Source organism: Chrysochloris asiatica, unplaced genomic scaffold (genome assembly GCF_000296735.1).
Source record: "Chrysochloris asiatica unplaced genomic scaffold, ChrAsi1.0 scaffold00005, whole genome shotgun sequence".
NCBI classification, from domain to species: Eukaryota; Metazoa; Chordata; class Mammalia; order Afrosoricida; family Chrysochloridae; genus Chrysochloris; species Chrysochloris asiatica.
Window position 1 is genome coordinate 2948341 of NW_006408523.1, and position 10588 is coordinate 2958928.

Consider the following 10588-nt stretch of genomic DNA (forward strand, 5'->3'; position numbering starts at 1 on the left):
GCAGCTTACCGTGCCTGTCTGTCAGGGTGCCTCGAGGGGGGGGGGGGGGTGCTCCAGCTGCCAACTTAACAGCTAGTAGTCCAGCACTTTGCTATTGGTGACCCCCAGGGTGCAGCTGTGTCTCTATGGACACCTCACCAGGGGTTTTGTTGTTGTTGTTATGTGCCGTGGAGTTGGTTCCGGCTTAGTGACCCTGTACAGGATTTCTGAGGCTGTTAATCTTTACGGGAACAGAAAGCCTCATCTTTCTCCTGCGGAACAGCTGGTAGTTTCGAACTGCTGACCTTATGGTTCGCAGTCCTATTCGTAACCACTATGCTACCAGAGCTCCTTTTCACCAGGGGTAGAGGTGAGCTTTTAGGTTAGTCCCATTCTAAAACTTACATGAGAAGTCACAGATCGTAATACTATTTTTCATTTTTTCCCTGAGGAAATTTATAATGTCCACCATGCATTTTACTAAAACAAGAATATGAGAAGTGAAAACTGGATATTCTCTGTTATAGAAGACGAGATCGCTGTAATTGGGAGAGTCAGAGACACTTTGTATGGTTGCTTCCAGTCATTCTTAGAAACAGTGGTAAGGTGAAATAACCTTCCATGCCTTTTCATAAATTATTGATGCTAGGAGTGAAGCAATTAAATGGACGGCACTATGAAAGGCCATTGGGCTTTTGCTTGGTAAACCATTCTGCGTATCTTGTATGTTACATCCCCATGGCCCCCTGGGCCCTCCCCCTTTCTAGTACGTCCCATAGTACCGGGTCTCAGCTGGTTCTGCGTTTTAAATCCTGCTGCATCTCCTCTTGCACAGTGGAGCAGGGATTTCTGGGACTTGTTGAGCATGCTGCTTCCTCATATTTTGGATAAAATGACAGGATCATTCTTGGAGTGCCTCCTTCTGTTTCTTTGAGAGGAAAAGTATATATCGTGTGGTGTTGTGCCTTAGTTTATCTTGCCGTTTATTTGTGTGTTGATCATTTTTCTGGTCCTTGAAGGCTGTGTAGAGTTAGCCCAGGATGCCGTAAAATTGGGCCAGAGACCCAACAGGCTTCCACAGTTTTACAGGCAAGGATCAGGCTGAACCTGTCGAACCCCCTGAACTTTGCTTCTTTATGTCTATGCAAGGATAGTATTTGCAATCTAAAGTTTTTCTCAAGTAAAAAGTAGTTTATTTCTGTAGAAATTTTAAAAAACACAAAAAACATCTCGCTTGGCAAAATAAATATGAACACAAATTACAGTTTTTTAAATGTTGAAAACATTTGAGGATGTTAAGTTTCTTCAAGAGATTTTGCTTCTTCTCCATCACTGCTGGAGATAATTTTATTACGTGCCTGTGTGCACATAGGGGTATCGGGGTAGTGCTGCGGGTCAATGCGCTAGACTGCAAGCTCACCAGCCGCTCCTTGGAAACCCTACACAGAGTCGCTGTGGGTCGGAACCAACTCAACAGCACTTCACAGCAATAATTACACTGTTCACAGACGGAGTCCTGGTGTGTGTAGCACTGTGGGATAATGCACTGGACCTCAAGGTCGGTGGTTCCAATTTACCAGCTGCTCCTTGGGAAAACCCTTTACAGGGACACTGTGAGTTGGAACCGTCTCAACAGCACTTGACAACAATGTTCCCAGAGAGGTATAAGAATACCCCTCAGAAGTAGTTGTTTAGATTTAGAATTATGAAGGAATGCTGTGTTCCAGCTAAATCCAGTGGGGCAATCAGATGTAAAGATTTTATACATTTTATACATTTTATAAAGATTTTAAACATTTTATAAAGTGGTCCTTTTCTGTGCCACTATTCATTTCAGCCGGTTGGGCTAACATGATAACACTTGAGTTATTAGGTTGTGTGACCTTAAAATTCACCTGTGTTCATGTCCATGAAAGATTTATGAATATAACAGAATTTTTTTTATGGTTTGACCCTTAATAGAAGAAGCTCATAATTAAATTTTTGTTGAAGAACTTAACTCAGTCTTTAAAAATTAGCTTCGGTGTATATCAGTACATCCCTGAGCCTGCTATCTGGACCCCTCAACCCCCAAATCCCCCCACCCCCCCAGGTTCAGTAGATGTCTGGCTGTAGAGAGCCGCTCAGATTGTTCTGACGTCCACTCCTGCTTACGATGGAATGTTGAGGAGGTGGGGACAGTGGACAGGCCCGCAGACGTGTCTAACTCTGTATGCTGTGATCCGAGGAAGATGTTACCTCCTCCCCATATCTCTATTAGGAGTTCAGGCTTGACAGGAAAGTCCTGAGCCAGCCCGTCTGGATGTGAGTGTCTGTGGACTGTCCGTGTAGCCCAGGCATGCTAAGTGGGCTCCTTTCATTCCCTGTTTCCATCCACTCTCAAGTTAGCCTCGCTGTATGAAAATCTCTGAATTGGAGCAGCATGCCCTGGCTTCTCTGGGTCTGCTTGCCATTCGTTTCAGAATTGAGCAAGGCTTTACTGCTCCCTATTCCAACTACTTAGTGAAGAAGACTTGGTTTTTCTCATTAGGGCTTTGGTGGGCTTGAGTCAAGTGACCATTACTGTCTGAAAAATGTTTGAGCAGGCATTGGACCTCGCGGTCTAGTCCCTAACACACAGTGACACACCAGGACTCCATGTCTATATGTTTATAAATAAAGTGTTATGTTTTAATAACTTAATATTTATTAAAATATTAATGAGTATTCTGGACACTTGATTGTGCTCATGAAGACCAAGAGGCAGTTTAGAACAGAACAAGAAAACACCAAATGGTTTAAAATTCGGAAAGGTTTGCACCAGGGTTGCATTCTTCTACCATACTTATTCAGTCTGTATTCTGAGAAAATAATTCGAGAAGCTGGATTATATGGAGAAAAAGTTACCATCAGGATTGGAGGAAGTTAACAGCCTGCAATCTGCAGATGATACGACCTTGGTTGCTGAAGGCAAAAAGGACTCAGAATACTTACTGATGAAGGTCAAAGACCACAGCTTTCCATGAGTTGTTCCTTAATGGAAAGAAAACAGAAATCACCACTGGACCAATAAACAGCATCCATAGCAACGGAGAAAAGACTGAAAGATGTCAAAGACTTCATTTTGCTCGGATCCACCATCGACACTCACGGAAGCAGCCATTAAGAAATCAAACGACGTATTGCCTGGGCGCGTCTGCTGGACAGGTGGTTTGGGAACTCCTGACACAGTCCTCCTTGTCCATCGGAGGGGGCTGACCAGCACAGTACAGGTGAAGGGGGTAAGAAAAGTCGCAACCTTTCTCATCAAAACCACAGACTACAGAAAGTGATATTAGTTACCAGTTTGTTGTTTCCCCAAGTTTTACGTGACAATTCATATAATGAGTGACGTAGCTTAGTTAAAAAAGAAACAACACAAACGGAGACATAAACCCACTGCCATCAAGTCAATTCGGACTCACAGCGACGTTGTAAAGCGTTTCTGACGTGGAACAGAAAGGCTCATCTTTGTCCCGTGGAGCGGCTGGTGGATTCGAACTGCTGACCTTGCAGTTAGTAGCTCAGTCCATAATCCACTACGCCATCAGAGCTCCTTGCTTACCTTGTTAGGTACCATCGAGTCAGTTCCAACTCACAGTGACCGTCTGTACACCAGAAGGAAAGAGCCCCACTCTGCGCCTTCCTCACAGTGTTAGTGTTGGAACCCGCTGTTGTTGCCCCTCTGCTCATATTGTCATCAGGGGCTTTCCTTTTGGGGGCTGACCCTCCACTTTACCAAGCATGATGTCCTTCTCATGACAACAGGACCAAAGTACGTGCGATGAAGTCAGGCCATCTGTACTTCTTCCAACAGAGATGTGTTTGTCCTGAAACCTGAGTTGAGAAAAGGTGAGAAAGTGCAGAATCAATAGATACTAAATACATATAAAGTTATGTTCATGTGTATACATACCCACACACAGATACTTGACATTACGGCCATTACGGCAGCATATACATGTTCATGGGACAGGAGGAGAAGCTTGTTCGGAAGGGCACCGGAAGTTGGAGCAGACATCAAACTTGAGACCACTGTGGTGAGTCTCTTTGAATCAGCAGCTTCCCCCAGAGCCACCACTGTGGACCGTATGGCTGCCATTGGTGCATGGCTGAGGCTGCTCTGTCCCTCGGGGGCTGCCAGTTCGGACCAGGCTCCCTGTGGCCGTTCAAAGAGTGTGCAGGTGCTCACGCAAAGCAGCTGTGTTGAGTGTGTGTGGGGTGCCTGTGTTACCTGTGTATTGAATGTGTATAAACATACACTACATGGTGTTTGAAGATGTCCAAATCACATAATTACATATGCTGGTGCATGCCTGTGTTTCTGTGAATTATTTATGCTGGTGTTGTTGTCAAGTGCTGTCAAGTCGACTCCAACTCATACCGACCCTGTGTAAGGTTTCCAAGGAGCGGCTGGTGGGTTGGAACCGCCAACCTTGCAGTCCACTGCTTAGCCTGCAGCGCCACACCAGGACTCCAGCTAATCTCCATCTACTGTGAGTTTCTGCAGTACCAGCTGGCTGTACCCTAATGAGTGGGAATAGTCTGTACACGATAGCGCTCAGGCTTTGAGATGTTTTGCCTAGAAATCTAAAGTTTTCTGTGTTACTGTTTGAAAGTGAGAAGGGTGATTTTGAATCACACTTGAATAACTAATAGTGTTAATTTAAAAATCAGAAGTGAATTGGCCACCTTCATTCTTTCTGGATGCACATCCTATATTAGCATGTTTGTTTTCTTAAAAAAAAATTTGACCTGCGTTGTGTGAAAGGACAAGATGACATTTCAGTGTTCTGAAATTTGTCTGAGGTTTTTGATTCCCTTTGATTGTTGTTGTTGTTGGTATCTTATTGTAGACAAATCCCTAACTTATAAAGTGGAAGGACACCCTTGTTTTCTCGTGGCTTGTCTTGAAGCTCAAAGCCTGGGTGTGTTGACATTTTGCCTTTAGGTATAAAGGTGGGCCGGTATTGCAGGCCCTGAACCAACACATTACTCTTTTGTTCTTTGGACTCTGACTCGTGTAGCCCTGAGCTAGTTTAGCGTGGATGGCATCAAGCACAGTTAGGAGCCCTGGTAGCTTAGACTGCTAACACAGGGTCCGAAGTTTGAGCCCAGCAGGTACACGGTGGGAGAGAGATAGGGCTTTCTGCTCCCCTGGAGATTTCGCACAGCCTCAGAATCCCTCTTCAGAGCCACTCTGAGTTGGGTCGACTGCACGGCACACCCCCACCCCCAGTACAGATTTAGGCTGCTTCTGAGTGGTGTGGTTCATTGTTCTCTACGTGCACACACACACACAGGACGCAGTGTTCAAGGCCCTGGAGATCCTCTCCATTTTTATTCCCTGCCTCATATTTCTTCCTCAGCAAGAAGCCACCTGGCTTGTGTGCTAGTTTTCCCGGAAAAGGTGTCATTAGCGCCGTGGGTTTCTGGCTGTAACTGGGTGTAAACTGTAGCCAGGAGCTGCGGACCATCACTAGATGCCTTCAGTGTTTTGGCCACCTGTGGAGGTGGAAGGCCCGAGGCCGGTGAAGGCTGTTTTGACCCACTAAGTTGGGCTTCCCCTTGGGTGTTGAAGAGCCCATGAGCAGTAGCTGTTCTGATTTCTGTTGGTTGTTTTCTCTAGGGAACACGCTCTACCCTCTGAGTCAGCCCTGGACTTGAAGATAAACCCTACAACTGACTGACCCGAGTAAAGGATGGATAGTTGGGGCAGCGTTGGACAGCTCTGTGAGGGGTCTGTGTGCTCAACTGCAGGGATGGTTGAGTCCAGCGACATTCCACTCCCCAGGCCTCAGGGGGTGCTGTGGGACAGCACAGGGTTGGTGAGAGAGTCAGTCCTGGCAACGAACACCAGTAGTCTTACTGCCGACTCTGTTTTCATTTTGTAACTGAACTTCCTGGGCCAGGTCTTTGAAGCGTAGAAATCGTACCCGTTTGTTGCCAGCAGAATTTACATGCCCTAAGAGGTCAGCCTCGGTTGAACTCTCTACTTCTGAATCCACTTTTACCCTTGGTTCACATTTCTCTGAAGTAAACCTATTGGTGTTTGTTTTTTGCTTTTTCTTTGTAAAGGTACTGTGCATTTGTTGACTTGAAACATCTAGGATTAAATTGAACTTTTTTCGATATTAGATTGCTAAATAATTTACATTTGGCTTCTGTAACATACGTATGTTTTGGTAATAACTTTGCCTCAGAAACTGCAAATGTTGTTGATATCAGTCTTTGAGGAAATGAGAATTATGTTTCACTAAATGGATGTTTTAGAGGAAACGTTAGGGATTTAAGTACATAAAGAAAACTTCCCCTGCCCCAAATATTTTAGACCATGATATGTCCTCCTGGGGTGCGGGGGTTTTCTTTTCAGACACTTTTTGAAACAGTGGTTGGGATGACTTAGCAAGCATAAGAGGGCTTCGAAGGGCTCGTGGGAAAATGCTCTGATCTTCTCATTCTGTTTTCCCCGAACTTTTTGAAGCCCCTCACATTTTACCCAGAGCTACACCTGGGACTGTGGGGGTTCAGAGTTAAAAGGGTTATAAGTAAGCATGCCTGCTTTATTTTAGTTGTTGGAAAGTGGGATCTAAAATTAGTAGGCAGAGCGGGGGTCCTCTGTAGCCAAGTTGAAGCTGACATCTTCGTATCTCCTTTATTATTGTTGAGACAGAGGTGAGCTTGTGAACAACTCCACGGTTGTTCATTCGACACACGGCGCTCGTCAGCACATCTGCAGAGCCGCATGTGAAGGGGGCACCGGGGGGAAAGAAGAGCTCATCCTAGCTCTTAACTTCCGAATCCTGAGCCGCTTCTGAGCTGGTGGCTTGTTGTTGTTTTTTTTGAGTCTCTTCTAGAGCCAGGTGCACATTGAAAAACACACACAGTTATATGGGATGCTTTAAGGAACCCTGGTGGCTCTGTGGGATAAGCACGAGACTGCTGACTGCATCACCGGAGGTTCAAACCCTAGCTAGCCACTCCTGGGGAGAAAGATGAGGCTGTCTGCTCCGTCTTGGAAGGAACCTTGTAGAGGGTCCTCTCGGTCAAGACAGACTCAAGGCAGTGGGTGTGGGTTTTGATTGGGTCTGAAGATTGTCTCAGTCAAATCTTCGTGTCCACATTTTAAAGCTTCGTTTTCTCACCTCAGTTTGTGGCTCTTAAGACTTAAGGTGGTGACTTTGTTGTTTGTTTTTAACTGATAGCAGAGGTACTGGAAGAATTATTGTCATTAGTCAGTCCTCTTGTCGGGTAAGCTGTTGTTAAATGCTGCCGAGTCAGTTCTGACTCATCAATCCAAGGAGTGGCTGGTGAGTTTGAACCACTGACCCCACACTTACCTATGTGGTTCCACGTTGCTAGCATTCTTCCAAAGCACTGCATTCGAATTTGTGTCTTCTTTGAGGTCAGCGTTTACATTTGCTGTTGCCCATCGCAGTTATCCATTACTTCATGGGCTCAGCTTTGTTTTCAGAGTATCTAATGTAAACATTTCGGACTGACTGTACTGTTGAGGCTTACTAAAGAAAAGTCAGAGACTTTGTAACACAGAGACGATTTGAATTGATCAGACCAACCTTTCTCAGTTTTGCTATTTCAGGATCTGAAATGTGTCAGATCTGCTGTTGACCCACCTTCCCGGTGTCGTGTCCCCAAGTCCTCTGTTTTCTTTGGGAGAGCGGCTGCTCAGTACCCACGTCCTAGCTCCAGTTCCGGAGTCATGGTGTTTTCACGGCTGAACAAATCACTGCCCTGGGGGGCACCCCCCTATTGTCTGATTTAAATAAAGGAGGGGGATGCTTAATCTACTTGTAATGTACAAATCGTCGGGTTTTGGACATTTTCTTCTTGACAGATTCATAAAACTGTTTCTTAGTTAGAATTCTCGTGTAAAGGGTACGGATGAGTTTCATGTTGACAGTTTCAGTGGGCTCCTTATCCTGAAGTAGAAGTCTTGCCTTAAGGCCTTGTGAATTTGGGATTTTCTCAGTATGTGTTCTTTCATTGTAAGAAGGCAGTAGTGATGAGAGCATCTGAATTTGGGCAAACAAACATGTTGATTCAAAATGCAAACTTCAAAGAGATTTATGTTGCTGTTACGTGCTGTCAAGTTGGTTCCCTCATTACAACCCTGTGGAGGGTTTCTAAGGAGCATCAGTTAAGTTTGAGCCACCAGCCTTGTGGTTAGCAGTCCAGCGCTTACCAAAGCGCCAATCCAGGACTCCAGACTTTATATTAGGTAAAGTTTTTACAGGTGCCGACTTGACTGCACTCAACAACAACAACAACCTGGGTGTTCTAAAGAGATAGGTATTTGGCTTCTAGCCAAAAGGTTGGCAGTTCAAACCCACCCAGAGGTTGGAAGAGCACAGCATTGAAAACCGTATGGCGCGTTGCTTCTCAGCTCTCGTGGGGGCCATGAGTCAGAGCGAACCCAGTGGCAGTTGGCACCACCAGCACTTTTAGTTTGTTAGTGTTCAAGCAACTTCTCTCCATTTCCTAAGTGAGCTAAGTAGCTACCCTGGGAAGTCAGTCAGGTGCACATCATGGAGCATGGCTTATACCGGGCAGGGGCTTCTAAAAGTTCACGGGATGAAGAAGTAGTGGGTTTTTTGAAGCTCCCTGATACACATTGAGTGAGTGTGCTCTGGTAGCGTAGTGGTTACGAGTCGGGCTGCTAACCTCAAGGTCAGCAGTTCAAAACTGCCAGTTGTTTCATGGTCAAAAGATGAGGCTTTCTGCTCCATAAAGATTTTCAGCCGTAGAAACCCTCTATACAGGGTTGCTGTTGTAGTCGACTTCAAGGCACACAGCCACAACCATTGTGTAGCTTAAGCACTGGACTGTTGACTGTAAGGTTGGTGGTTCAGACTTAGCAGCAGCTCCCTGGAAACCCTGTACAGGGTCACTATGAGTTGGAATCTACTCCAGGACACTTAACAGCAACACCCTATTTAAATAGCTCAGATTGTAGACGAAGGAACTGATGAAGCACAGGTTTAGTTCCTTCTTGTCTGCACTATCAGGTCTCTGGTGACAGTGTGGGATAAGCATTGGACTTCTAACTGCAAGGTCAATAGTTTGAACCACCAGTTGCTCTGTGGAAGAAAAATGAGGCGAAGGAGCCGTTGTAGTCTGTCTGCGGGTCCCCATGAGCCATAATTCACTTGGTGGCAGTGGGTTTGGTGTGGGGTATAGATGCACGATGTCTGCTTTATGATGCTTGTTACTGTGTTAGCTCCTAGTGATGATGTAGCCATCACTTGTTGTTACCTGCCGTTGAGTCAGTTCGGACTCCTAGTGACCACCCTGTATAATGTTTCTGAAGCTGTAAACCTGTGCGGAAATACAAAGGCTCACTCCTCTCCTGCGGAGTGACTAGTGGGCTGGAACCGCTGACCTTGTGGTTTACAGTCCAGTGCTTATCTCACAGAGCCACCGCTCTCACAGGGATGACATATACGTGTCTCATGTATGATAATTATACTTTAGATGTGTATGCATTTAAAAGTCATGGCATCAGTACAAATCCAGTGCCCTAATTTAAGGCCAGTCCCCGCTCCTGGCGTGTGCTCAGATACAGAAGTTTCTCTGTAGCAGTCTGGAGAGTCCTGGTTTGGCGCTGAACGATCAGCACTGGGCTGCTAGCCAAAGGTCAGTGGTTCAAACTCACCGGTCGTTCTGTGGAAATCCTATACAGGGTTGCTGTGAGTCAGAACCGACTCAGTGGCACTGAGCAACATCAACAGTGTAACCGTGTTCACCATGTAGCAGAATTGTGAGAATGGGGTGAGTGTACTGACCAATCACTCTGCAGAGATAAGCTGGCACGGCACACCCAACCCTGCCAGGCTTAGAAAGGCCTGTTCCAGTAAGTGTAGTGTTTTCAGGGTTCCCCGTGTTTTAGTGTGCCTGAGATTTTAGCCCTTATTATGACACGTAAAGAGTTTACCACATTTTTATTTCTGTTTATCAGTTGAGAGATGTTTGGGTCATTTCCACTTTTTGGCTATTACGGATAATGCTGCTTTGAACATTTGTGCACAGATGTTTGCATGAGTGGATGGTTTAAATGTCTTAGGTAGTAAAACTAGGAGTGGAATTGTTTAGGAACAATTTCTAACTTCTTGAGGAACCGCTAGACTAGTCTCCCACTGAGGCTGTACCAGCCGTGGGTGAGGGGAGGGTGCTGAGCTCTTCACATCCGCACCAACACCTTTTGCTGGCTTTCTTTTTGATTAGATCCCTCTTCCAAAAACAAACCAAACCACAGACCTGATGCAGTGCCATCGAGTGAATTCCTACTCGTAGAGGTTTCTGAGACTGTAAATCAGAGGCAGGGAATCTTTTCCTGCCAACATTTATAACATCATTTTAGGCCACACAAAACTACCAACTTCAAAATTAGCCTGCTAAATTTGGTTAAACATTTAATTAATTAACTCACCCCATGTGCGAATCGGGCTGCGAACCTTAAGGTCAGCAGTTTGAAACTGCCAGCTGCTCCGCGGGAGAAAGATGAGGCTTTCTGCTCCCGTAAAGATTTACAGCCTCGGAAACCCTGTACAGGGTCACTATGGGTCGGAACCGA

The 10588-nt window shown here is 45.6% G+C and overlaps 1 protein-coding gene across 2 annotated transcripts in view; it reads left to right on the forward strand.

The window, feature by feature from the left end:
- PAN3 (PAN3 poly(A) specific ribonuclease subunit homolog (S. cerevisiae)) overlaps positions 1–10588 on the forward strand; it is a 115690-nt gene that overhangs the window by 62180 nt on the left and 42922 nt on the right. The window contains exon 6 of one of the 2 annotated variants that reach the window (XM_006831940.1): positions 5627–5737. The exons of the other annotated variant lie outside the window; for it this stretch is intronic. The gene's annotated coding sequence lies outside the window, so the exon portion shown is untranslated. The remainder of the gene's footprint in view (positions 1–5626; positions 5738–10588) is intronic. 2 annotated transcript variants of the gene reach the window in all.